Source organism: Microcebus murinus, unplaced genomic scaffold (assembly GCF_040939455.1).
Source record: "Microcebus murinus isolate Inina unplaced genomic scaffold, M.murinus_Inina_mat1.0 scaf019_hap2_Mmur4.0, whole genome shotgun sequence".
Classification (NCBI taxonomy): domain Eukaryota; kingdom Metazoa; phylum Chordata; class Mammalia; order Primates; family Cheirogaleidae; genus Microcebus; species Microcebus murinus.
This window is the reverse complement of record NW_027438965.1, coordinates 199,414-226,005: the sequence shown is the minus strand read 5'-3', so window position 1 is coordinate 226,005 and position 26,592 is coordinate 199,414. Positions and strand designations below refer to the sequence as shown.

Genomic DNA, 26,592 nt, shown 5'->3' with positions numbered 1-26,592 from the left:
TTCTTGGGCTACCTGGCTTACTGGAACGGGTTCCAGCTCTGGCCAGGAGAACCACGAGAGGTGCCCTCTCACCGCTGCTCCTCCTAGCTGAATAGCACTCCGTGGTGTCCACGCGCCACATTTCATTTACGCACTCGTGGGTCGATGGGCACTCGGGTCGCTTCCAGGTCTTTGCGATTGTGACTTGTGCCCTGACTCTAACCCTAACCCTTACCCAGCCCGTCTCCTCCTCGGCCCCTGCCTGACTGACTCCTTCCCGCCCGGCCTGTCACCTGTCACCGTCCTCTGCCCCTGCCTGACACGCTCCTCCCCGCCCGGGCCGTCACCGTCCTCGGCCCCTGCCTGACGGGGCTCCTCCGTCGCCTGGGCCTTCCAAGGGCTTGGTGTGGACGCTGGTTCCAGGACGCCCTCCCAGGAACCCGGTAGCAGGGCGGCCGCAGCGTCTCGCGCCACCCAACCGTCCGCCGGCCGGCGGCCGGCGCTAAGTGGCCTGCGGGGGACGTGCCCCCACTGTGGGGCGGGCGCCCAGCCTGGTGTCTTCTCTGAGGCCCCGTGGCTGCTTTTCCCCCCCGCAAGGGGAGAGCCGCGGAGGTGGGGACCGCCTCCTCGTGGGGACGTACACCCAGCTCTCCACGTCGGATTCCGGGGCTCTCTGTCCTGCCAGAAGGCCCAGCTGGCCTGCGGGTCCTTAGAGTGGCAAAAACATCCGAAAACTGAGATTGAGGGTCCGGTGGTTGTCTGCACTTTTGTGCTGGGCACCCCAGGGAGGCCCGGGGGCTGGCTGGACAACGCGGTCTGCTGGGCAGGGGGGGGGTTTGGAGGAGCAACTGATGCCCTTTGCACTTTGGGTAGCAAGTGTCTGAGGTGTCTCTGAGCCCTGCGCCATGTCGGGGGGTGGGGTGGGGGGGTGGGAGGTCGGGGGGGGGTGGAGGAGCAGGAGGAGGAGGAGGAGGAGGTGGGAAGGGCCGTGGCCTGCAGTCGTGTTCCCGGGGTGGCTTCTTCCACAGGCTGCTTGGCCTGGGCTCCCTGCACCTGGGCCTTTGGAGGACTGGCCCTGTGCTTGCCAACGCTTCCCCTGCAGGGACCCAGAGCTGGGAGGTTGCATCTCTCAGCCCTGGGTCGGGCAGAGCCCCAGCGGGCCATGCCCACAACCTCTCTCAGCACGGGTCCCCCAGAAGGCTCCTTTGGGACCAGGATTCTCTTGCGGGTGACTCTTTAAGGTCTGGCCCCTGGATGGAGGGGCACCAGGAGTAGAGGAGCAGGAAGGGGAAGGGGGTGGCCATGCGAGGGGACACTTTCAGGCCAAGTCCCAGCTTCAGCCTGATCCTCCTGGGAACCCCGGGGTGTACGTCACACCTCCTGGTTGTCCCGCTCTGAGACAAGGGCTCTGAGACAAGGAGCCGGGCTTCGCATTCCCCCAGCAGCCAGTCGTGGGCTGAGGACACCTGGGGCGTTGGGAACTCCCTGGCTTCTCCTTGGCTTAACATCTGGAGCTGCTTGTGAATCGTGCCGCCACACACACCCGAGTGCAGGTGTCTTCTGCACAGACTGCGGGCCTCGCTCTTCTGAATGCCGCTAGCTCGCCACCCACCCACGGGTGAACCTGGTCAGGGTACTTTCTCTCGGGGGCAGACTCTGATCCTGGCGGGCTACCGGTGTTTCTGTTTGCTCGTTTCTTTCTTCCATTTCGGGAAAGGCTTCCTTACTGGGTGTGGAAATCTCCTATGCCTTTCCTCGCCTATTCTGTCAGCTTTAAAATTCTCTTTCAGTTGCCACCCTCACAGATGGATTAGGAAACTCTTTCCGGTGCACTCATTAGTGAAATGACCTCAATGAAGCTGGAATCCAATATCTAATCGCCGATTTTTAGCGAGTCCACACGCCAGGGTGGTCGGGGTCTAATGCAGCCCCGGCCAGGCCCAGGCCCCTTGGACTGGGCCACAGGAGGACCCAGAGGAGGTTCCCGGCCCCCACGGTCGCGTTGCCGGCAGTTCTCCAAGGGCTTGGGCGTTTTCCAGAGGTAGGAGATGGAGGGGACTGATTTCTTCAGCGCCCCACAAACCACGCCACCCCACCCATGGGACACATCCCTAGAGAGAGAGAGAGACGCCCCATACACTCGCTCCCCTCCCCCATGCGCTGTGCCCCAGCCCGGGCCCGGGGGAATAGGCGGCAGCCCACCCACAGGGTGGGGGGCGCAGCTGAAAGGGGTTGTCGGGGATGGCGGCCCCTGCCTGGGGTCAAAGGGCGGGCGACCCGCGCGTGCGCAATCGGCGGCGGCGGCGGCGGCGGCGGCGGCGGCCACGAGCTGGGGGTGGGCCAGGCGAGGAGAGGAAGGGGGCTGGAAGGTCTCCACCTTGGCGAGTCCAGCCGTGGAGGCGCATCTTGTGTGAGTGTGAGTGTGAGTGTGTGTGTGTGTGTGTGTGTGTGTGTGTGTATAGAGAGACAGCCCCCCACCCCGGCCCGCCGCTCCCTGCCCGCCCCGCCCCGCCCCGCCCCGCTGTCACCCCCGTCCCTCGGAGCCCGCCGGACCCGGCCGGTGAACTCAACAGGCCCGGCCCGGTGCGGGTCAGCGCCGGCGCGGGGCCTTGGGCGGGGGGAGGAGGCGGCGGGGAAGCGCAGAGAGGCTCGGCTTCTTGAGCGGGGCAGGGGCGCCCTCCGCCGTCTAGGGCCACACCACCCTGAACGCGCCCGATCTCGTCTGGTCTCGGAAGCTAAGCAGGGTCGGGCCTGGTTAGTACTTGGATGGGAGACCGCCTGGGAATACCGGGTGCCGTAGGCTTCTTCTTTTTTTTTTTTTTGTTTTGCCTCTTGTTCTGTCCCCTTTCTGGGAGCGAGTCGGCGGCCCGGGGTGGGGGTCACCCCCACCCTCAGCGCCCGCCGCGGTGCCTGGCGCCCCAGCCCGCACCGTGGGGCCTCCTCTTGTCCCAAGCCGCGACACCGCCGTCACGCGGCAGCATGCGTGGCTTCTGGACTGTCAGGTCTCAGACCAAAGGTCTGCTCTGTGGGAACCGACACGCTGGAGGAAACCTTGAGAGTCTGAGAGGGGAGGGAGTTCCAGAAGAAGGCCAGGATGTCATTTTGAGGGAGTATGTGACCAGAACTCGTCCCATTGCTTTTGGGGTTCTATGGGCTACACGTAGGAATCTTTGGTGGTGGCACCTGATGTTGGGGGATCCGGAGTCACACCCAGACCTGCTCCACAGGCCTCCTTTTACTTTTCTCTTCGGATTCATTATGTTTAAAAAGTGTCTCTTATCTCTATGATTGCATTTTCTTTTCTCTCTCTTTTCAAGCAGATGATGGGAGTCCAAGTATTAAGGTGACATGTGTTGCCCGTGCCCCCCTCCCCCCTGTGTTCTTATTCATTAACCTCTGATGTTGTTCCAGCGTATTGTGGGGTTACCAATGTTAAGGTCGGGTACGTTGCCCTCTCCCAGCCTCCCCCCTCGGGTCAGAGCCTCAAGTGCGCCCATCCCCCAGTCGGTGCGCACCCACCCCGTTCCTAATGGAGGTGTATGCCCATCCCCTCCCCCCACCCGCCCGACACCCACCCGATGAAGGTGATTCCTCTGTGTCCACTTAGGTGTCCATCGGTTCGTACCCATTTGCTGGTGAGCGCGAGCACGTGGTGCTCGTGTGTCCATTCTTGGGCTACCTGGCTTACTGGAACGGGTTCCAGCTCTGGCCAGGAGAACCACGAGAGGTGCCCTCTCACCGCTGCTCCTCCTAGCTGAATAGCACTCCGTGGTGTCCACGCGCCACATTTCATTTACGCACTCGTGGGTCGATGGGCACTCGGGTCGCTTCCAGGTCTTTGCGATTGTGACTTGTGCCCTGACTCTAACCCTAACCCTTACCCAGCCCGTCTCCTCCTCGGCCCCTGCCTGACTGACTCCTTCCCGCCCGGCCTGTCACCTGTCACCGTCCTCTGCCCCTGCCTGACACGCTCCTCCCCGCCCGGGCCGTCACCGTCCTCGGCCCCTGCCTGACGGGGCTCCTCCGTCGCCTGGGCCTTCCAAGGGCTTGGTGTGGACGCTGGTTCCAGGACGCCCTCCCAGGAACCCGGTAGCAGGGCGGCCGCAGCGTCTCGCGCCACCCAACCGTCCGCCGGCCGGCGGCCGGCGCTAAGTGGCCTGCGGGGGACGTGCCCCCACTGTGGGGCGGGCGCCCAGCCTGGTGTCTTCTCTGAGGCCCCGTGGCTGCTTTTCCCCCCCGCAAGGGGAGAGCCGCGGAGGTGGGGACCGCCTCCTCGTGGGGACGTACACCCAGCTCTCCACGTCGGATTCCGGGGCTCTCTGTCCTGCCAGAAGGCCCAGCTGGCCTGCGGGTCCTTAGAGTGGCAAAAACATCCGAAAACTGAGATTGAGGGTCCGGTGGTTGTCTGCACTTTTGTGCTGGGCACCCCAGGGAGGCCCGGGGGCTGGCTGGACAACGCGGTCTGCTGGGCAGGGGGGGGTTTGGAGGAGCAACTGATGCCCTTTGCACTTTGGGTAGCAAGTGTCTGAGGTGTCTCTGAGCCCTGCGCCATGTCGGGGGGTGGGGTGGGGGGTGGGAGGTCGGGGGGGGGTGGAGGAGCAGGAGGAGGAGGAGGAGGAGGTGGGAAGGGCCGTGGCCTGCAGTCGTGTTCCCGGGGTGGCTTCTTCCACAGGCTGCTTGGCCTGGGCTCCCTGCACCTGGGCCTTTGGAGGACTGGCCCTGTGCTTGCCAACGCTTCCCCTGCAGGGACCCAGAGCTGGGAGGTTGCATCTCTCAGCCCTGGGTCGGGCAGAGCCCCAGCGGGCCATGCCCACAACCTCTCTCAGCACGGGTCCCCCAGAAGGCTCCTTTGGGACCAGGATTCTCTTGCGGGTGACTCTTTAAGGTCTGGCCCCTGGATGGAGGGGCACCAGGAGTAGAGGAGCAGGAAGGGGAAGGGGGTGGCCATGCGAGGGGACACTTTCAGGCCAAGTCCCAGCTTCAGCCTGATCCTCCTGGGAACCCCGGGGTGTACGTCACACCTCCTGGTTGTCCCGCTCTGAGACAAGGGCTCTGAGACAAGGAGCCGGGCTTCGCATTCCCCCAGCAGCCAGTCGTGGGCTGAGGACACCTGGGGCGTTGGGAACTCCCTGGCTTCTCCTTGGCTTAACATCTGGAGCTGCTTGTGAATCGTGCCGCCACACACACCCGAGTGCAGGTGTCTTCTGCACAGACTGCGGGCCTCGCTCTTCTGAATGCCGCTAGCTCGCCACCCACCCACGGGTGAACCTGGTCAGGGTACTTTCTCTCGGGGGCAGACTCTGATCCTGGCGGGCTACCGGTGTTTCTGTTTGCTCGTTTCTTTCTTCCATTTCGGGAAAGGCTTCTTTACTGGGTGTGGAAATCTCCTATGCCTTTCCTCGCCTATTCTGTCAGCTTTAAAATTCTCTTTCAGTTGCCACCCTCACAGATGGATTAGGAAACTCTTTCCGGTGCACTCATTAGTGAAATGACCTCAATGAAGCTGGAATCCAATATCTAATCGCCGATTTTTAGCGAGTCCACACGCCAGGGTGGTCGGGGTCCAATGCAGCCCCGGCCAGGCCCAGGCCCCTTGGACTGGGCCACAGGAGGACCCAGAGGAGGGTCCCGGCCCCCACGGTCGCGTTGCCGGCAGTTCTCCAAGGGCTTGGGCGTTTTCCAGAGGTAGGAGATGGAGGGGACTGATTTCTTCAGCGCCCCACAAACCACGCCACCCCACCCATGGGACACATCCCTAGAGAGAGAGAGAGACGCCCCATACACTCGCTCCCCTCCCCCATGCGCTGTGCCCCAGCCCGGGCCCGGGGGAATAGGCGGCAGCCCACCCACAGGGTGGGGGGCGCAGCTGAAAGGGGTTGTGGGGATGGCGGCCCCTGCCTGGGGTCAAAGGGCGGGCGACCCGCGCGTGCGCAATCGGCGGCGGCGGCGGCGGCGGCGGCCACGAGCTGGGGGTGGGCCAGGCGAGGAGAGGAAGGGGGCTGGAAGGTCTCCACCTTGGCGAGTCCAGCCGTGGAGGCGCATCTTGTGTGAGTGTGAGTGAGTGAGTGTGAGTGTGTGTGTGTGTGTGTGTGTGTGTGTGTGTATAGAGAGACAGCCCCCCACCCCGGCCCGCCGCTCCCTGCCCGCCCCGCCCCGCCCCGCCCCGCGCCGCCTGTCACCCCCGTCCCTCGGAGCCCGCCGGACCCGGCCGGTGAACTCAACAGGCCCGGCCCGGTGCGGGTCAGCGCCGGCGCGGGGCCTGGGGCGGGGGGAGGAGGCGGCGGGGAAGCGCAGAGAGGCTCGGCTTCTTGAGCGGGGCAGGGGCGCCCTCCGCCGTCTAGGGCCACACCACCCTGAACGCGCCCGATCTCGTCTGGTCTCGGAAGCTAAGCAGGGTCGGGCCTGGTTAGTACTTGGATGGGAGACCGCCTGGGAATACCGGGTGCCGTAGGCTTCTTCTTTTTTTTTTTTTTGTTTTGCCTCTTGTTCTGTCCCCTTTCTGGGAGCGAGTCGGCGGCCCGGGGTGGGGGTCACCCCCACCCTCAGCGCCCGCCGCGGTGCCTGGCGCCCCAGCCCGCACCGTGGGGCCTCCTCTTGTCCCAAGCCGCGACACCGCCGTCACGCGGCAGCATGCGTGGCTTCTGGACTGTCAGGTCTCAGACCAAAGGTCTGCTCTGTGGGAACCGACACGCTGGAGGAAACCTTGAGAGTCTGAGAGGGGAGGGAGTTCCAGAAGAAGGCCAGGATGTCATTTTGAGGGAGTATGTGACCAGAACTCGTCCCGTTGCTTTTGGGGTTCTATGGGCTACACGTAGGAATCTTTGGTGGTGGCACCTGATGTTGGGGGATCCGGAGTCACACCCAGACCTGCTCCACAGGCCTCCTTTTACTTTTCTCTTCGGATTCATTATGTTTAAAAAGTGTCTCTTATCTCTATGATTGCATTTTCTTTTCTCTCTCTTTTCAAGCAGATGATGGGAGTCCAAGTATTAAGGTGACATGTGTTGCCCGTGCCCCCCTCCCCCCTGTGTTCTTATTCATTTACCTCTGATGTTGTTCCAGCGTATTGTGGGGGTACCAATGTTAAGGTCGGGTACGTTGCCCTCTCCCAGCCTCCCCCCTCGGGTCAGAGCCTCAAGTGCGCCCATCCCCCAGTCGGTGCGCACCCACCCCGTTCCTAATGGAGGTGTATGCCCATCCCCTCCCCCCACCCGCCCGACACCCACCCGATGAAGGTGATTCCTCTGTGTCCACTTAGGTGTCCATCGGTTCGTACCCATTTGCTGGTGAGCGCGAGCACGTGGTGCTCGTGTGTCCATTCTTGGGCTACCTGGCTTACTGGAACGGGTTCCAGCTCTGGCCAGGAGAACCACGAGAGGTGCCCTCTCACCGCTGCTCCTCCTAGCTGAATAGCACTCCGTGGTGTCCACGCGCCACATTTCATTTACGCACTCGTGGGTCGATGGGCACTCGGGTCGCTTCCAGGTCTTTGCGATTGTGACTTGTGCCCTGACTCTAACCCTAACCCTTACCCAGCCCGTCTCCTCCTCGGCCCCTGCCTGACTGACTCCTTCCCGCCCGGCCTGTCACCTGTCACCGTCCTCTGCCCCTGCCTGACACGCTCCTCCCCGCCCGGGCCGTCACCGTCCTCGGCCCCTGCCTGACGGGGCTCCTCCGTCGCCTGGGCCTTCCAAGGGCTTGGTGTGGACGCTGGTTCCAGGACGCCCTCCCAGGGACCCGGTAGCAGGGCGGCCGCAGCGTCTCGCGCCACCCAACCGTCCGCCGGCCGGCGGCCGGCGCTAAGTGGCCTGCGGGGGACGTGCCCCCACTGTGGGGCGGGCGCCCAGCCTGGTGTCTTCTCTGAGGCCCCGTGGCTGCTTTTCCCCCCCGCAAGGGGAGAGCCGCGGAGGTGGGGACCGCCTCCTCGTGGGGACGTACACCCAGCTCTCCACGTCGGATTCCGGGGCTCTCTGTCCTGCCAGAAGGCCCAGCTGGCCTGCGGGTCCTTAGAGTGGCAAAAACATCCGAAAACTGAGATTGAGGGTCCGGTGGTTGTCTGCACTTTTGTGCTGGGCACCCCAGGGAGGCCCGGGGGCTGGCTGGACAACGCGGTCTGCTGGGCAGGGGGGGGGTTTGGAGGAGCAACTGATGCCCTTTGCACTTTGGGTAGCAAGTGTCTGAGGTGTCTCTGAGCCCTGCGCCATGTCGGGGGGGGGTGGAGGAGCAGGAGGAGGAGGAGGAGGAGGTGGGAAGGGCCGTGGCCTGCAGTCGTGTTCCCGGGGTGGCTTCTTCCACAGGCTGCTTGGCCTGGGCTCCCTGCACCTGGGCCTTTGGAGGACTGGCCCTGTGCTTGCCAACGCTTCCCCTGCAGGGACCCAGAGCTGGGAGGTTGCATCTCTCAGCCCTGGGTCGGGCAGAGCCCCAGCGGGCCATGCCCACAACCTCTCTCAGCACGGGTCCCCCAGAAGGCTCCTTTGGGACCAGGATTCTCTTGCGGGTGACTCTTTAAGGTCTGGCCCCTGGATGGAGGGGCACCAGGAGTAGAGGAGCAGGAAGGGGAAGGGGGTGGCCATGCGAGGGGACACTTTCAGGCCAAGTCCCAGCTTCAGCCTGATCCTCCTGGGAACCCCGGGGTGTACGTCACACCTCCTGGTTGTCCCGCTCTGAGACAAGGGCTCTGAGACAAGGAGCCGGGCTTCGCATTCCCCCAGCAGCCAGTCGTGGGCTGAGGACACCTGGGGCGTTGGGAACTCCCTGGCTTCTCCTTGGCTTAACATCTGGAGCTGCTTGTGAATCGTGCCGCCACACACACCCGAGTGCAGGTGTCTTCTGCACAGACTGCGGGCCTCGCTCTTCTGAATGCCGCTAGCTCGCCACCCACCCACGGGTGAACCTGGTCAGGGTACTTTCTCTCGGGGGCAGACTCTGATCCTGGCGGGCTACCGGTGTTTCTGTTTGCTCGTTTCTTTCTTCCATTTCGGGAAAGGCTTCCTTACTGGGTGTGGAAATCTCCTATGCCTTTCCTCGCCTATTCTGTCAGCTTTAAAATTCTCTTTCAGTTGCCACCCTCACAGATGGATTAGGAAACTCTTTCCGGTGCACTCATTAGTGAAATGACCTCAATGAAGCTGGAATCCAATATCTAATCGCCGATTTTTAGCGAGTCCACACGCCAGGGTGGTCGGGGTCCAATGCAGCCCCGGCCAGGCCCAGGCCCCTTGGACTGGGCCACAGGAGGACACAGAGGAGGGTCCCGGCCCCCACGGTCGCGTTGCCGGCAGTTCTCCAAGGGCTTGGGCGTTTTCCAGAGGTAGGAGATGGAGGGGACTGATTTCTTCAGCGCCCCACAAACCACGCCACCCCACCCATGGGACACATCCCTAGAGAGAGAGAGAGACGCCCCATACACTCGCTCCCCTCCCCCATGCGCTGTGCCCCAGCCCGGGCCCGGGGGAATAGGCGGCAGCCCACCCACAGGGTGGGGGGCGCAGCTGAAAGGGGTTGTCGGGGATGGCGGACCCTGCCTGGGGTCAAAGGGCGGGCGACCCGCGCGTGCGCAATCGGCGGCGGCGGCGGCGGCGGCCACGAGCTGGGGGTGGGCCAGGCGAGGAGAGGAAGGGGGCTGGAAGGTCTCCACCTTGGCGAGTCCAGCCGTGGAGGCGCATCTTGTGTGAGTGTGAGTGAGTGAGTGTGAGTGTGAGTGTGTGTGTGTGTGTGTGTGTGTGTGTGTGTATAGAGAGACAGCCCCCCACCCCGGCCCGCCGCTCCCTGCCCGCCCCGCCCCGCCCCGCCCCGCCCCGCCTGTCACCCCCGTCCCTCGGAGCCCGCCGGACCCGGCCGGTGAACTCAACAGGCCCGGCCCGGTGCGGGTCAGCGCCGGCGCGGGGCCTGGGGCGGGGGGAGGAGGCGGCGGGGAAGCGCAGAGAGGCTCGGCTTCTTGAGCGGGGCAGGGGCGCCCTCCGCCGTCTAGGGCCACACCACCCTGAACGCGCCCGATCTCGTCTGGTCTCGGAAGCTAAGCAGGGTCGGGCCTGGTTAGTACTTGGATGGGAGACCGCCTGGGAATACCGGGTGCCGTAGGCGGCTTCTTTTTTTTTGTTTTGTTTTGCCTCTTGTTCTGTCCCCTTTCTGGGAGCGAGTCGGCGGCCCGGGGTGGGGGTCACCCCCACCCTCAGCGCCCGCCGCGGTGCCTGGCGCCCCAGCCCGCACCGTGGGGCCTCCTCTTGTCCCAAGCCGCGACACCGCCGTCACGCGGCAGCATGCGTGGCTTCTGGACTGTCAGGTCTCAGACCAAAGGTCTGCTCTGTGGGAACCGACACGCTGGAGGAAACCTTGAGAGTCTGAGAGGGGAGGGAGTTCCAGAAGAAGGCCAGGATGTCATTTTGAGGGAGTATGTGACCAGAACTCGTCCCGTTGCTTTTGGGGTTCTATGGGCTACACGTAGGAATCTTTGGTGGTGGCACCTGATGTTGGGGGATCCGGAGTCACACCCAGACCTGCTCCACAGGCCTCCTTTTACTTTTCTCTTCGGATTCATTATGTTTAAAAAGTGTCTCTTATCTCTATGATTGCATTTTCTTTTCTCTCTCTTTTCAAGCAGATGATGGGAGTCCAAGTATTAAGGTGACATGTGTTGCCCGTGCCCCCCTCCCCCCTGTGTTCTTATTCATTTACCTCTGATGTTGTTCCAGCGTATTGTGGGGGTACCAATGTTAAGGTCGGGTACGTTGCCCTCTCCCAGCCTCCCCCCTCGGGTCAGAGCCTCAAGTGCGCCCATCCCCCAGTCGGTGCGCACCCACCCCGTTCCTAATGGAGGTGTATGCCCATCCCCTCCCCCCACCCGCCCGACACCCACCCGATGAAGGTGATTCCTCTGTGTCCACTTAGGTGTCCATCGGTTCGTACCCATTTGCTGGTGAGCGCGAGCACGTGGTGCTCGTGTGTCCATTCTTGGGCTACCTGGCTTACTGGAACGGGTTCCAGCTCTGGCCAGGAGAACCACGAGAGGTGCCCTCTCACCGCTGCTCCTCCTAGCTGAATAGCACTCCGTGGTGTCCACGCGCCACATTTCATTTACGCACTCGTGGGTCGATGGGCACTCGGGTCGCTTCCAGGTCTTTGCGATTGTGACTTGTGCCCTGACTCTAACCCTAACCCTTACCCAGCCCGTCTCCTCCTCGGCCCCTGCCTGACTGACTCCTTCCCGCCCGGCCTGTCACCTGTCACCGTCCTCTGCCCCTGCCTGACACGCTCCTCCCCGCCCGGGCCGTCACCGTCCTCGGCCCCTGCCTGACGGGGCTCCTCCGTCGCCTGGGCCTTCCAAGGGCTTGGTGTGGACGCTGGTTCCAGGACGCCCTCCCAGGGACCCGGTAGCAGGGCGGCCGCAGCGTCTCGCGCCACCCAACCGTCCGCCGGCCGGCGGCCGGCGCTAAGTGGCCTGCGGGGGACGTGCCCCCACTGTGGGGCGGGCGCCCAGCCTGGTGTCTTCTCTGAGGCCCCGTGGCTGCTTTTCCCCCCCGCAAGGGGAGAGCCGCGGAGGTGGGGACCGCCTCCTCGTGGGGACGTACACCCAGCTCTCCACGTCGGATTCCGGGGCTCTCTGTCCTGCCAGAAGGCCCAGCTGGCCTGCGGGTCCTTAGAGTGGCAAAAACATCCGAAAACTGAGATTGAGGGTCCGGTGGTTGTCTGCACTTTTGTGCTGGGCACCCCAGGGAGGCCCGGGGGCTGGCTGGACAACGCGGTCTGCTGGGCACGGGGGGGGGTTTGGAGGAGCAACTGATGCCCTTTGCACTTTGGGTAGCAAGTGTCTGAGGTGTCTCTGAGCCCTGCGCCATGTCGGGGGGTGGGGTGGGGGGGTGGGAGGTCGGGGGGGGGTGTGGAGGAGCAGGAGGAGGAGGAGGAGGAGGTGGGAAGGGCCGTGGCCTGCAGTCGTGTTCCCGGGGTGGCTTCTTCCACAGGCTGCTTGGCCTGGGCTCCCTGCACCTGGGCCTTTGGAGGACTGGCCCTGTGCTTGCCAACGCTTCCCCTGCAGGGACCCAGAGCTGGGAGGTTGCATCTCTCAGCCCTGGGTCGGGCAGAGCCCCAGCGGGCCATGCCCACAACCTCTCTCAGCACGGGTCCCCCAGAAGGCTCCTTTGGGACCAGGATTCTCTTGCGGGTGACTCTTTAAGGTCTGGCCCCTGGATGGAGGGGCACCAGGAGTAGAGGAGCAGGAAGGGGAAGGGGGTGGCCATGCGAGGGGACACTTTCAGGCCAAGTCCCAGCTTCAGCCTGATCCTCCTGGGAACCCCGGGGTGTACGTCACACCTCCTGGTTGTCCCGCTCTGAGACAAGGGCTCTGAGACAAGGAGCCGGGCTTCGCATTCCCCCAGCAGCCAGTCGTGGGCTGAGGACACCTGGGGCGTTGGGAACTCCCTGGCTTCTCCTTGGCTTAACATCTGGAGCTGCTTGTGAATCGTGCCGCCACACACACCCGAGTGCAGGTGTCTTCTGCACAGACTGCGGGCCTCGCTCTTCTGAATGCCGCTAGCTCGCCACCCACCCACGGGTGAACCTGGTCAGGGTACTTTCTCTCGGGGGCAGACTCTGATCCTGGCGGGCTACCGGTGTTTCTGTTTGCTCGTTTCTTTCTTCCATTTCGGGAAAGGCTTCCTTACTGGGTGTGGAAATCTCCTATGCCTTTCCTCGCCTATTCTGTCAGCTTTAAAATTCTCTTTCAGTTGCCACCCTCACAGATGGATTAGGAAACTCTTTCCGGTGCACTCATTAGTGAAATGACCTCAATGAAGCTGGAATCCAATATCTAATCGCCGATTTTTAGCGAGTCCACACGCCAGGGTGGTCGGGGTCCAATGCAGCCCCGGCCAGGCCCAGGCCCCTTGGACTGGGCCACAGGAGGACACAGAGGAGGGTCCCGGCCCCCACGGTCGCGTTGCCGGCAGTTCTCCAAGGGCTTGGGCGTTTTCCAGAGGTAGGAGATGGAGGGGACTGATTTCTTCAGCGCCCCACAAACCACGCCACCCCACCCATGGGACACATCCCTAGAGAGAGAGAGAGACGCCCCATACACTCGCTCCCCTCCCCCATGCGCTGTGCCCCAGCCCGGGCCCGGGGGAATAGGCGGCAGCCCACCCACAGGGTGGGGGGCGCAGCTGAAAGGGGTTGTCGGGGATGGCGGACCCTGCCTGGGGTCAAAGGGCGGGCGACCCGCGCGTGCGCAATCGGCGGCGGCGGCGGCGGCGGCCACGAGCTGGGGGTGGGCCAGGCGAGGAGAGGAAGGGGGCTGGAAGGTCTCCACCTTGGCGAGTCCAGCCGTGGAGGCGCATCTTGTGTGAGTGTGAGTGAGTGAGTGTGAGTGTGAGTGTGTGTGTGTGTGTGTGTGTGTGTGTGTGTATAGAGAGACAGCCCCCCACCCCGGCCCGCCGCTCCCTGCCCGCCCCGCCCCGCCCCGCCCCGCCCCGCCTGTCACCCCCGTCCCTCGGAGCCCGCCGGACCCGGCCGGTGAACTCAACAGGCCCGGCCCGGTGCGGGTCAGCGCCGGCGCGGGGCCTGGGGCGGGGGGAGGAGGCGGCGGGGAAGCGCAGAGAGGCTCGGCTTCTTGAGCGGGGCAGGGGCGCCCTCCGCCGTCTAGGGCCACACCACCCTGAACGCGCCCGATCTCGTCTGGTCTCGGAAGCTAAGCAGGGTCGGGCCTGGTTAGTACTTGGATGGGAGACCGCCTGGGAATACCGGGTGCCGTAGGCGGCTTCTTTTTTTTTGTTTTGTTTTGCCTCTTGTTCTGTCCCCTTTCTGGGAGCGAGTCGGCGGCCCGGGGTGGGGGTCACCCCCACCCTCAGCGCCCGCCGCGGTGCCTGGCGCCCCAGCCCGCACCGTGGGGCCTCCTCTTGTCCCAAGCCGCGACACCGCCGTCACGCGGCAGCATGCGTGGCTTCTGGACTGTCAGGTCTCAGACCAAAGGTCTGCTCTGTGGGAACCGACACGCTGGAGGAAACCTTGAGAGTCTGAGAGGGGAGGGAGTTCCAGAAGAAGGCCAGGATGTCATTTTGAGGGAGTATGTGACCAGAACTCGTCCCGTTGCTTTTGGGGTTCTATGGGCTACACGTAGGAATCTTTGGTGGTGGCACCTGATGTTGGGGGATCCGGAGTCACACCCAGACCTGCTCCACAGGCCTCCTTTTACTTTTCTCTTCGGATTCATTATGTTTAAAAAGTGTCTCTTATCTCTATGATTGCATTTTCTTTTCTCTCTCTTTTCAAGCAGATGATGGGAGTCCAAGTATTAAGGTGACATGTGTTGCCCGTGCCCCCCTCCCCCCTGTGTTCTTATTCATTTACCTCTGATGTTGTTCCAGCGTATTGTGGGGGTACCAATGTTAAGGTCGGGTACGTTGCCCTCTCCCAGCCTCCCCCCTCGGGTCAGAGCCTCAAGTGCGCCCATCCCCCAGTCGGTGCGCACCCACCCCATTCCTAATGGAGGTGTATGCCCATCCCCTCCCCCCACCCGCCCGACACCCACCCGATGAAGGTGATTCCTCTGTGTCCACTTAGGTGTCCATCGGTTCGTACCCATTTGCTGGTGAGCGCGAGCACGTGGTGCTCGTGTGTCCATTCTTGGGCTACCTGGCTTACTGGAACGGGTTCCAGCTCTGGCCAGGAGAACCACGAGAGGTGCCCTCTCACCGCTGCTCCTCCTAGCTGAATAGCACTCCGTGGTGTCCACGCGCCACATTTCATTTACGCACTCGTGGGTCGATGGGCACTCGGGTCGCTTCCAGGTCTTTGCGATTGTGACTTGTGCCCTGACTCTAACCCTAACCCTTACCCAGCCCGTCTCCTCCTCGGCCCCTGCCTGACTGACTCCTTCCCGCCCGGCCTGTCACCTGTCACCGTCCTCTGCCCCTGCCTGACACGCTCCTCCCCGCCCGGGCCGTCACCGTCCTCGGCCCCTGCCTGACGGGGCTCCTCCGTCGCCTGGGCCTTCCAAGGGCTTGGTGTGGACGCTGGTTCCAGGACGCCCTCCCAGGGACCCGGTAGCAGGGCGGCCGCAGCGTCTCGCGCCACCCAACCGTCCGCCGGCCGGCGGCCGGCGCTAAGTGGCCTGCGGGGGACGTGCCCCCACTGTGGGGCGGGCGCCCAGCCTGGTGTCTTCTCTGAGGCCCCGTGGCTGCTTTTCCCCCCCGCAAGGGGAGAGCCGCGGAGGTGGGGACCGCCTCCTCGTGGGGACGTACACCCAGCTCTCCACGTCGGATTCCGGGGCTCTCTGTCCTGCCAGAAGGCCCAGCTGGCCTGCGGGTCCTTAGAGTGGCAAAAACATCCGAAAACTGAGATTGAGGGTCCGGTGGTTGTCTGCACTTTTGTGCTGGGCACCCCAGGGAGGCCCGGGGGCTGGCTGGACAACGCGGTCTGCTGGGCACGGGGGGGGGTTTGGAGGAGCAACTGATGCCCTTTGCACTTTGGGTAGCAAGTGTCTGAGGTGTCTCTGAGCCCTGCGCCATGTCGGGGGGTGGGGTGGGGGGGTGGGAGGTCGGGGGGGGTGGAGGAGCAGGAGGAGGAGGAGGAGGAGGTGGGAAGGGCCGTGGCCTGCAGTCGTGTTCCCGGGGTGGCTTCTTCCACAGGCTGCTTGGCCTGGGCTCCCTGCACCTGGGCCTTTGGAGGACTGGCCCTGTGCTTGCCAACGCTTCCCCTGCAGGGACCCAGAGCTGGGAGGTTGCATCTCTCAGCCCTGGGTCGGGCAGAGCCCCAGCGGGCCATGCCCACAACCTCTCTCAGCACGGGTCCCCCAGAAGGCTCCTTTGGGACCAGGATTCTCTTGCGGGTGACTCTTTAAGGTCTGGCCCCTGGATGGAGGGGCACCAGGAGTAGAGGAGCAGGAAGGGGAAGGGGGTGGCCATGCGAGGGGACACTTTCAGGCCAAGTCCCAGCTTCAGCCTGATCCTCCTGGGAACCCCGGGGTGTACGTCACACCTCCTGGTTGTCCCGCTCTGAGACAAGGGCTCTGAGACAAGGAGCCGGGCTTCGCATTCCCCCAGCAGCCAGTCGTGGGCTGAGGACACCTGGGGCGTTGGGAACTCCCTGGCTTCTCCTTGGCTTAACATCTGGAGCTGCTTGTGAATCGTGCCGCCACACACACCCGAGTGCAGGTGTCTTCTGCACAGACTGCGGGCCTCGCTCTTCTGAATGCCGCTAGCTCGCCACCCACCCACGGGTGAACCTGGTCAGGGTACTTTCTCTCGGGGGCAGACTCTGATCCTGGCGGGCTACCGGTGTTTCTGTTTGCTCGTTTCTTTCTTCCATTTCGGGAAAGGCTTCCTTACTGGGTGTGGAAATCTCCTATGCCTTTCCTCGCCTATTCTGTCAGCTTTAAAATTCTCTTTCAGTTGCCACCCTCACAGATGGATTAGGAAACTCTTTCCGGTGCACTCATTAGTGAAATGACCTCAATGAAGCTGGAATCCAATATCTAATCGCCGATTTTTAGCGAGTCCACACGCCAGGGTGGTCGGGGTCCAATGCAGCCCCGGCCAGGCCCAGGCCCCTTGGACTGGGCCACAGGAGGACACAGAGGAGGGTCCCGGCCCCCACGGTCGCGTTGCCGGCAGTTCTCCAAGGGCTTGGGCGTTTTCCAGAGGTAGGAGATGGAGGGGACTGATTTCTTCAGCGCCCCACAAACCACGCCACCCCACCCATGGGACACATCCCTAGAGAGAGAGAGAGACGCCCCATACACTCGCTCCCCTCCCCCATGCGCTGTGCCCCAGCCCGGGCCCGGGGGAATAGGCGGCAGCCCACCCACAGGGTGGGGGGCGCAGCTGAAAGGGGTTGTCGGGGATGGCGGCCCCTGCCTGGGGTCAAAGGGCGGGCGACCCGCGCGTGCGCAATCGGCGGCGGCGGCGGCGGCGGCCACGAGCTGGGGGTGGGCCAGGCGAGGAGAGGAAGGGGGCTGGAAGGTCTCCACCTTGGCGAGTCCAGCCGTGGAGGCGCATCTTGTGTGAGTGTGAGTGAGTGAGTGTGAGTGTGAGTGTGTGTGTGTGTGTGTGTGTGTGTGTGTGTATAGAGAGACAGCCCCCCACCCCGGCCCGCCGCTCCCTGCCCGCCCCGCCCCGCCCCGCCCCGCCTGTCACCCCCGTCCCTCGGAGCCCGCCGGACCCGGCCGGTGAACTCAACAGGCCCGGCCCGGTGCGGGTCAGCGCCGGCGCGGGGCCTGGGGCGGGGGGAGGAGGCGGCGGGGAAGCGCAGAGAGGCTCGGCTTCTTGAGCGGGGCAGGGGCCACACCACCCTGAACGCGCCCGATCTCGTCTGGTCTCGGAAGCTAAGCAGGGTCGGGCCTGGTTAGTACTTGGATGGGAGACCGCCTGGGAATACCGGGTGCCGTAGGCTTCTTCTTTTTTTTTGTTTTGTTTTGCCTCTTGTTCTGTCCCCTTTCTGGGAGCGAGTCGGCGGCCCGGGGTGGGGGTCACCCCCACCCTCAGCGCCCGCCGCGGTGCCTGGCGCCCCAGCCCGCACCGTGGGGCCTCCTCTTGTCCCAAGCCGCGACACCGCCGTCACGCGGCAGCATGCGTGGCTTCTGGACTGTCAGGTCTCAGACCAAAGGTCTGCTCTGTGGGAACCGACACGCTGGAGGAAACCTTGAGAGTCTGAGAGGGGAGGGAGTTCCAGAAGAAGGCCAGGATGTCATTTTGAGGGAGTATGTGACCAGAACTCGTCCCGTTGCTTTTGGGGTTCTATGGGCTACACGTAGGAATCTTTGGTGGTGGCACCTGATGTTGGGGGATCCGGAGTCACACCCAGACCTGCTCCACAGGCCTCCTTTTACTTTTCTCTTCGGATTCATTATGTTTAAAAAGTGTCTCTTATCTCTATGATTGCATTTTCTTTTCTCTCTCTTTTCAAGCAGATGATGGGAGTCCAAGTATTAAGGTGACATGTGTTGCCCGTGCCCCCCTCCCCCCTGTGTTCTTATTCATTTACCTCTGATGTTGTTCCAGCGTATTGTGGGGGTACCAATGTTAAGGTCGGGTACGTTGCCCTCTCCCAGCCTCTCCCCTCGGGTCAGAGCCTCAAGTGCGCCCATCCCCCAGTCGGTGCGCACCCACCCCGTTCCTAATGGAGGTGTATGCCCATCCCCTCCCCCCACCCGCCCGACACCCACCCGATGAAGGTGATTCCTCTGTGTCCACTTAGGTGTCCATCGGTTCGTACCCATTTGCTGGTGAGCGCGAGCACGTGGTGCTCGTGTGTCCATTCTTGGGCTACCTGGCTTACTGGAACGGGTTCCAGCTCTGGCCAGGAGAACCACGAGAGGTGCCCTCTCACCGCTGCTCCTCCTAGCTGAATAGCACTCCGTGGTGTCCACGCGCCACATTTCATTTACGCACTCGTGGGTCGATGGGCACTCGGGTCGCTTCCAGGTCTTTGCGATTGTGACTTGTGCCCTGACTCTAACCCTAACCCTTACCCAGCCCGTCTCCTCCTCGGCCCCTGCCTGACTGACTCCTTCCCGCCCGGCCTGTCACCTGTCACCGTCCTCTGCCCCTGCCTGACACGCTCCTCCCCGCCCGGGCCGTCACCGTCCTCGGCCCCTGCCTGACGGGGCTCCTCCGTCGCCTGGGCCTTCCAAGGGCTTGGTGTGGACGCTGGTTCCAGGACGCCCTCCCAGGAACCCGGTAGCAGGGCGGCCGCAGCGTCTCGCGCCACCCAACCGTCCGCCGGCCGGCGGCCGGCGCTAAGTGGCCTGCGGGGGACGTGCCCCCACTGTGGGGCGGGCGCCCAGCCTGGTGTCTTCTCTGAGGCCCCGTGGCTGCTTTTCCCCCCCGCAAGGGGAGAGCCGCGGAGGTGGGGACCGCCTCCTCGTGGGGACGTACACCCAGCTCTCCACGTCGGATTCCGGGGCTCTCTGTCCTGCCAGAAGGCCCAGCTGGCCTGCGGGTCCTTAGAGTGGCAAAAACATCCGAAAACTGAGATTGAGGGTCCGGTGGTTGTCTGCACTTTTGTGCTGGGCACCCCAGGGAGGCCCGGGGGCTGGCTGGACAACGCGGTCTGCTGGGCAGGGGGGGAGTTTGGAGGAGCAACTGATGCCCTTTGCACTTTGGGTAGCAAGTGTCTGAGGTGTCTCTGAGCCCTGCGCCATGTCGGGGGGTGGGGTGGGGGGGTGGGAGGTCGGGGGGGGGTGGAGGAGCAGGAGGAGGAGGAGGAGGAGGTGGGAAGGGCCGTGGCCTGCAGTCGTGTTCCCGGGGTGGCTTCTTCCACAGGCTGCTTGGCCTGGGCTCCCTGCACCTGGGCCTTTGGAGGACTGGCCCTGTGCTTGCCAACGCTTCCCCTGCAGGGACCCAGAGCTGGGAGGTTGCATCTCTCAGCCCTGGGTCGGGCAGAGCCCCAGCGGGCCATGCCCACAACCTCTCTCAGCACGGGTCCCCCAGAAGGCTCCTTTGGGACCAGGATTCTCTTGCGGGTGACTCTTTAAGGTCTGGCCCCTGGATGGAGGGGCACCAGGAGTAGAGGAGCAGGAAGGGGAAGGGGGTGGCCATGCGAGGGGACACTTTCAGGCCAAGTCCCAGCTTCAGCCTGATCCTCCTGGGAACCCCGGGGTGTACGTCACACCTCCTGGTTGTCCCGCTCTGAGACAAGGGCTCTGAGACAAGGAGCCGGGCTTCGCATTCCCCCAGCAGCCAGTCGTGGGCTGAGGACACCTGGGGCGTTGGGAACTCCCTGGCTTCTCCTTGGCTTAACATCTGGAGCTGCTTGTGAATCGTGCCGCCACACACACCCGAGTGCAGGTGTCTTCTGCACAGACTGCGGGCCTCGCTCTTCTGAATGCCGCTAGCTCGCCACCCACCCACGGGTGAACCTGGTCAGGGTACTTTCTCTCGGGGGCAGACTCTGATCCTGGCGGGCTACCGGTGTTTCTGTTTGCTCGTTTCTTTCTTCCATTTCGGGAAAGGCTTCCTTACTGGGTGTGGAAATCTCCTATGCCTTTCCTCGCCTATTCTGTCAGCTTTAAAATTCTCTTTCAGTTGCCACCCTCACAGATGGATTAGGAAACTCTTTCCGGTGCACTCATTAGTGAAATGACCTCAATGAAGCTGGAATCCAATATCTAATCGCCGATTTTTAGCGAGTCCACACGCCAGGGTGGTCGGGGTCCAATGCAGCCCCGGCCAGGCCCAGGCCCCTTGGACTGGGCCACAGGAGGACACAGAGGAGGGTCCCGGCCCCCACGGTCGCGTTGCCGGCAGTTCTCCAAGGGCTTGGGCGTTTTCCAGAGGTAGGAGATGGAGGGGACTGATTTCTTCAGCGCCCCACAAACCACGCCACCCCACCCATGGGACACATCCCTAGAGAGAGAGAGAGACGCCCCATACACTCGCTCCCCTCCCCCATGCGCTGTGCCCCAGCCCGGGCCCGGGGGAATAGGCGGCAGCCCACCCACAGGGTGGGGGGCGCAGCTGAAAGGGGTTGTCGGGGATGGCGGCCCCTGCCTGGGGTCAAAGGGCGGGCGACCCGCGCGTGCGCAATCGGCGGCGGCGGCGGCGGCGGCGGCGGCCACGAGCTGGGGGTGGGCCAGGCGAGGAGAGGAAGGGGGCTGGAAGGTCTCCACCTTGGCGAGTCCAGCCGTGGAGGCGCATCTTGTGTGAGTGTGAGTGAGTGAGTGTGAGTGTGAGTGTGTGTGTGTGTGTGTGTGTGTGTGTGTGTGTATAGAGAGACAGCCCCCCACCCCGGCCCGCCGCTCCCTGCCCGCCCCGCCCCGCCCCGCCCCGCCCCGCCTGTCACCCCCGTCCCTCGGAGCCCGCCGGACCCGGCCGGTGAACTCAACAGGCCCGGCCCGGTGCGGGTCAGCGCCGGCGCGGGGCCTGGGGCGGGGGGAGGAGGCGGCGGGGAAGCGCAGAGAGGCTCGGCTTCTTGAGCGGGGCAGGGGCCACACCACCCTGAACGCGCCCGATCTCGTCTGGTCTCGGAAGCTAAGCAGGGTCGGGCCTGGTTAGTACTTGGATGGGAGACCGCCTGGGAATACCGGGTGCCGTAGGCTTCTTCTTTTTTTTTTTTTTGTTTTGCCTCTTGTTCTGTCCCCTTTCTGGGAGCGAGTCGGCGGCCCGGGGTGGGGGTCACCCCCACCCTCAGCGCCCGCCGCGGTGCCTGGCGCCCCAGCCCGCACCGTGGGGCCTCCTCTTGTCCCAAGCCGCGACACCGCCGTCACGCGGCAGCATGCGTGGCTTCTGGACTGTCAGGTCTCAGACCAAAGGTCTGCTCTGTGGGAACCGACACGCTGGAGGAAACCTTGAGAGTCTGAGAGGGGAGGGAGTTCCAGAAGAAGGCCAGGATGTCATTTTGAGGGAGTATGTGACCAGAACTCGTCCCGTTGCTTTTGGGGTTCTATGGGCTACACGTAGGAATCTTTGGTGGTGGCACCTGATGTTGGGGGATCCGGAGTCACACCCAGACCTGCTCCACAGGCCTCCTTTTACTTTTCTCTTCGGATTCATTATGTTTAAAAAGTGTCTCTTATCTCTATGATTGCATTTTCTTTTCTCTCTCTTTTCAAGCAGATGATGGGAGTCCAAGTATTAAGGTGACATGTGTTGCCCGTGCCCCCCTCCCCCCTGTGTTCTTATTCATTTACCTCTGATGTTGTTCCAGCGTATTGTGGGGGTACCAATGTTAAGGTCGGGTACGTTGCCCTCTCCCAGCCTCCCCCCTCGGGTCAGAGCCTCAAGTGCGCCCATCCCCCAGTCGGTGCGCACCCACCCCGTTCCTAATGGAGGTGTATGCCCATCCCCTCCCCCCACCCGCCCGACACCCACCCGATGAAGGTGATTCCTCTGTGTCCACTTAGGTGTCCATCGGTTCGTACCCATTTGCTGGTGAGCGCGAGCACGTGGTGCTCGTGTGTCCATTCTTGGGCTACCTGGCTTACTGGAACGGGTTCCAGCTCTGGCCAGGAGAACCACGAGAGGTGCCCTCTCACCGCTGCTCCTCCTAGCTGAATAGCACTCCGTGGTGTCCACGCGCCACATTTCATTTACGCACTCGTGGGTCGATGGGCACTCGGGTCGCTTCCAGGTCTTTGCGATTGTGACTTGTGCCCTGACTCTAACCCTAACCCTTACCCAGCCCGTCTCCTCCTCGGCCCCTGCCTGACTGACTCCTTCCCGCCCGGCCTGTCACCTGTCACCGTCCTCTGCCCCTGCCTGACACGCTCCTCCCCGCCCGGGCCGTCACCGTCCTCGGCCCCTGCCTGACGGGGCTCCTCCGTCGCCTGGGCCTTCCAAGGGCTTGGTGTGGACGCTGGTTCCAGGACGCCCTCCCAGGGACCCGGTAGCAGGGCGGCCGCAGCGTCTCGCGCCACCCAACCGTCCGCCGGCCGGCGGCCGGCGCTAAGTGGCCTGCGGGGGACGTGCCCCCACTGTGGGGCGGGCGCCCAGCCTGGTGTCTTCTCTGAGGCCCCGTGGCTGCTTTTCCCCCCCGCAAGGGGAGAGCCGCGGAGGTGGGGACCGCCTCCTCGTGGGGACGTACACCCAGCTCTCCACGTCGGATTCCGGGGCTCTCTGTCCTGCCAGAAGGCCCAGCTGGCCTGCGGGTCCTTAGAGTGGCAAAAACATCCGAAAACTGAGATTGAGGGTCCGGTGGTTGTCTGCACTTTTGTGCTGGGCACCCCAGGGAGGCCCGGGGGCTGGCTGGACAACGCGGTCTGCTGGGCACGGGGGGGGGTTTGGAGGAGCAACTGATGCCCTTTGCACTTTGGGTAGCAAGTGTCTGAGGTGTCTCTGAGCCCTGCGCCATGTCGGGGGGTGGGGTGGGGGGGTGGGAGGTCGGGGGGGGTGTGGAGGAGCAGGAGGAGGAGGAGGAGGAGGTGGGAAGGGCCGTGGCCTGCAGTCGTGTTCCCGGGGTGGCTTCTTCCACAGGCTGCTTGGCCTGGGCTCCCTGCACCTGGGCCTTTGGAGGACTGGCCCTGTGCTTGCCAACGCTTCCCCTGCAGGGACCCAGAGCTGGGAGGTTGCATCTCTCAGCCCTGGGTCGGGCAGAGCCCCAGCGGGCCATGCCCACAACCTCTCTCAGCACGGGTCCCCCAGAAGGCTCCTTTGGGACCAGGATTCTCTTGCGGGTGACTCTTTAAGGTCTGGCCCCTGGATGGAGGGGCACCAGGAGTAGAGGAGCAGGAAGGGGAAGGGGGTGGCCATGCGAGGGGACACTTTCAGGCCAAGTCCCAGCTTCAGCCTGATCCTCCTGGGAACCCCGGGGTGTACGTCACACCTCCTGGTTGTCCCGCTCTGAGACAAGGGCTCTGAGACAAGGAGCCGGGCTTCGCATTCCCCCAGCAGCCAGTCGTGGGCTGAGGACACCTGGGGCGTTGGGAACTCCCTGGCTTCTCCTTGGCTTAACATCTGGAGCTGCTTGTGAATCGTGCCGCCACACACACCCGAGTGCAGGTGTCTTCTGCACAGACTGCGGGCCTCGCTCTTCTGAATGCCGCTAGCTCGCCACCCACCCACGGGTGAACCTGGTCAGGGTACTTTCTCTCGGGGGCAGACTCTGATCCTGGCGGGCTACCGGTGTTTCTGTTTGCTCGTTTCTTTCTTCCATTTCGGGAAAGGCTTCCTTACTGGGTGTGGAAATCTCCTATGCCTTTCCTCGCCTATTCTGTCAGCTTTAAAATTCTCTTTCAGTTGCCACCCTCACAGATGGATTAGGAAACTCTTTCCGGTGCACTCATTAGTGAAATGACCTCAATGAAGCTGGAATCCAATATCTAATCGCCGATTTTTAGCGAGTCCACACGCCAGGGTGGTCGGGGTCCAATGCAGCCCCGGCCAGGCCCAGGCCCCTTGGACTGGGCCACAGGAGGACACAGAGGAGGGTCCCGGCCCCCACGGTCGCGTTGCCGGCAGTTCTCCAAGGGCTTGGGCGTTTTCCAGAGGTAGGAGATGGAGGGGACTGATTTCTTCAGCGCCCCACAAACCACGCCACCCCACCCATGGGACACATCCCTAGAGAGAGAGAGAGACGCCCCATACACTCGCTCCCCTCCCCCATGCGCTGTGCCCCAGCCCCGGCCCGGGGGAATAGGCGGCAGCCCACCCACAGGGTGGGGGGCGCAGCTGAAAGGGGTTGTCGGGGATGGCGGACCCTGCCTGGGGTCAAAGGGCGGGCGACCCGCGCGTGCGCAATCGGCGGCGGCGGCGGCGGCGGCGGCGGCCACGAGCTGGGGGTGGGCCAGGCGAGGAGAGGAAGGGGGCTGGAAGGTCTCCACCTTGGCGAGTCCAGCCGTGGAGGCGCATCTTGTGTGAGTGTGAGTGAGTGAGTGTGAGTGTGAGTGTGTGTGTGTGTGTGTGTGTGTGTGTGTGTGTATAGAGAGACAGCCCCCCACCCCGGCCCGCCGCTCCCTGCCCGCCCCGCCCCGCCCCGCCCCGCCCCGCCTGTCACCCCCGTCCCTCGGAGCCCGCCGGACCCGGCCGGTGAACTCAACAGGCCCGGCCCGGTGCGGGTCAGCGCCGGCGCGGGGCCTGGGGCGGGGGGAGGAGGCGGCGGGGAAGCGCAGAGAGGCTCGGCTTCTTGAGCGGGGCAGGGGCCACACCACCCTGAACGCGCCCGATCTCGTCTGGTCTCGGAAGCTAAGCAGGGTCGGGCCTGGTTAGTACTTGGATGGGAGACCGCCTGGGAATACCGGGTGCCGTAGGCTTCTTCTTTTTTTTTGTTTTGTTTTGCCTCTTGTTCTGTCCCCTTTCTGGGAGCGAGTCGGCGGCCCGGGGTGGGGGTCACCCCCACCCTCAGCGCCCGCCGCGGTGCCTGGCGCCCCAGCCCGCACCGTGGGGCCTCCTCTTGTCCCAAGCCGCGACACCGCCGTCACGCGGCAGCATGCGTGGCTTCTGGACTGTCAGGTCTCAGACCAAAGGTCTGCTCTGTGGGAACCGACACGCTGGAGGAAACCTTGAGAGTCTGAGAGGGGAGGGAGTTCCAGAAGAAGGCCAGGATGTCATTTTGAGGGAGTATGTGACCAGAACTCGTCCCGTTGCTTTTGGGGTTCTATGGGCTACACGTAGGAATCTTTGGTGGTGGCACCTGATGTTGGGGGATCCGGAGTCACACCCAGACCTGCTCCACAGGCCTCCTTTTACTTTTCTCTTCGGATTCATTATGTTTAAAAAGTGTCTCTTATCTCTATGATTGCATTTTCTTTTCTCTCTCTTTTCAAGCAGATGATGGGAGTCCAAGTATTAAGGTGACATGTGTTGCCCGTGCCCCCCTCCCCCCTGTGTTCTTATTCATTTACCTCTGATGTTGTTCCAGCGTATTGTGGGGGTACCAATGTTAAGGTCGGGTACGTTGCCCTCTCCCAGCCTCCCCCCTCGGGTCAGAGCCTCAAGTGCGCCCATCCCCCAGTCGGTGCGCACCCACCCCGTTCCTAATGGAGGTGTATGCCCATCCCCTCCCCCCACCCGCCCGACACCCACCCGATGAAGGTGATTCCTCTGTGTCCACTTAGGTGTCCATCGGTTCGTACCCATTTGCTGGTGAGCGCGAGCACGTGGTGCTCGTGTGTCCATTCTTGGGCTACCTGGCTTACTGGAACGGGTTCCAGCTCTGGCCAGGAGAACCACGAGAGGTGCCCTCTCACCGCTGCTCCTCCTAGCTGAATAGCACTCCGTGGTGTCCACGCGCCACATTTCATTTACGCACTCGTGGGTCGATGGGCACTCGGGTCGCTTCCAGGTCTTTGCGATTGTGACTTGTGCCCTGACTCTAACCCTAACCCTTACCCAGCCCGTCTCCTCCTCGGCCCCTGCCTGACTGACTCCTTCCCGCCCGGCCTGTCACCTGTCACCGTCCTCTGCCCCTGCCTGACACGCTCCTCCCCGCCCGGGCCGTCACCGTCCTCGGCCCCTGCCTGACGGGGCTCCTCCGTCGCCTGGGCCTTCCAAGGGCTTGGTGTGGACGCTGGTTCCAGGACGCCCTCCCAGGGACCCGGTAGCAGGGCGGCCGCAGCGTCTCGCGCCACCCAACCGTCCGCCGGCCGGCGGCCGGCGCTAAGTGGCCTGCGGGGGACGTGCCCCCACTGTGGGGCGGGCGCCCAGCCTGGTGTCTTCTCTGAGGCCCCGTGGCTGCTTTTCCCCCCCGCAAGGGGAGAGCCGCGGAGGTGGGGACCGCCTCCTCGTGGGGACGTACACCCAGCTCTCCACGTCGGATTCCGGGGCTCTCTGTCCTGCCAGAAGGCCCAGCTGGCCTGCGGGTCCTTAGAGTGGCAAAAACATCCGAAAACTGAGATTGAGGGTCCGGTGGTTGTCTGCACTTTTGTGCTGGGCACCCCAGGGAGGCCCGGGGGCTGGCTGGACAACGCGGTCTGCTGGGCAGGGGGGGGGTTTGGAGGAGCAACTGATGCCCTTTGCACTTTGGGTAGCAAGTGTCTGAGGTGTCTCTGAGCCCTGCGCCATGTCGGGGGGTGGGGTGGGGGGGTGGGAGGTCGGGGGGGGGTGGAGGAGCAGGAGGAGGAGGAGGAGGAGGTGGGAAGGGCCGTGGCCTGCAGTCGTGTTCCCGGGGTGGCTTCTTCCACAGGCTGCTTGGCCTGGGCTCCCTGCACCTGGGCCTTTGGAGGACTGGCCCTGTGCTTGCCAACGCTTCCCCTGC

General features: G+C 63.7%; 7 non-coding genes across 7 annotated transcripts; all 7 read left to right on the top strand.

The window, feature by feature from the left end:
- The first annotated feature begins 2,663 nt into the window (after positions 1-2,663).
- LOC142867741 (5S ribosomal RNA) lies at positions 2,664-2,782 on the top strand. Its single transcript, XR_012917098.1, has one exon. It is a non-coding gene; the product is annotated as a 5S ribosomal RNA (ribosomal RNA).
- Positions 2,783-6,314: 3,532 nt separating this feature from the next.
- LOC142867740 (5S ribosomal RNA) lies at positions 6,315-6,433 on the top strand. Its single transcript, XR_012917097.1, has one exon. It is a non-coding gene; the product is annotated as a 5S ribosomal RNA (ribosomal RNA).
- A 3,510-nt stretch (positions 6,434-9,943) lies between these two features.
- On the top strand, positions 9,944-10,062 carry LOC142867676 (5S ribosomal RNA). Its single transcript, XR_012917032.1, has one exon. It is a non-coding gene; the product is annotated as a 5S ribosomal RNA (ribosomal RNA).
- Positions 10,063-13,603: 3,541 nt separating this feature from the next.
- On the top strand, positions 13,604-13,722 carry LOC142867675 (5S ribosomal RNA). Its single transcript, XR_012917031.1, has one exon. It is a non-coding gene; the product is annotated as a 5S ribosomal RNA (ribosomal RNA).
- A 3,514-nt stretch (positions 13,723-17,236) lies between these two features.
- LOC142867696 (5S ribosomal RNA) lies at positions 17,237-17,355 on the top strand. The gene has a single exon (XR_012917054.1). It is a non-coding gene; the product is annotated as a 5S ribosomal RNA (ribosomal RNA).
- A 3,527-nt stretch (positions 17,356-20,882) lies between these two features.
- On the top strand, positions 20,883-21,001 carry LOC142867695 (5S ribosomal RNA). The gene has a single exon (XR_012917052.1). It is a non-coding gene; the product is annotated as a 5S ribosomal RNA (ribosomal RNA).
- A 3,529-nt stretch (positions 21,002-24,530) lies between these two features.
- LOC142867694 (5S ribosomal RNA) lies at positions 24,531-24,649 on the top strand. The gene has a single exon (XR_012917051.1). It is a non-coding gene; the product is annotated as a 5S ribosomal RNA (ribosomal RNA).
- Positions 24,650-26,592: the final 1,943 nt, after the last annotated feature.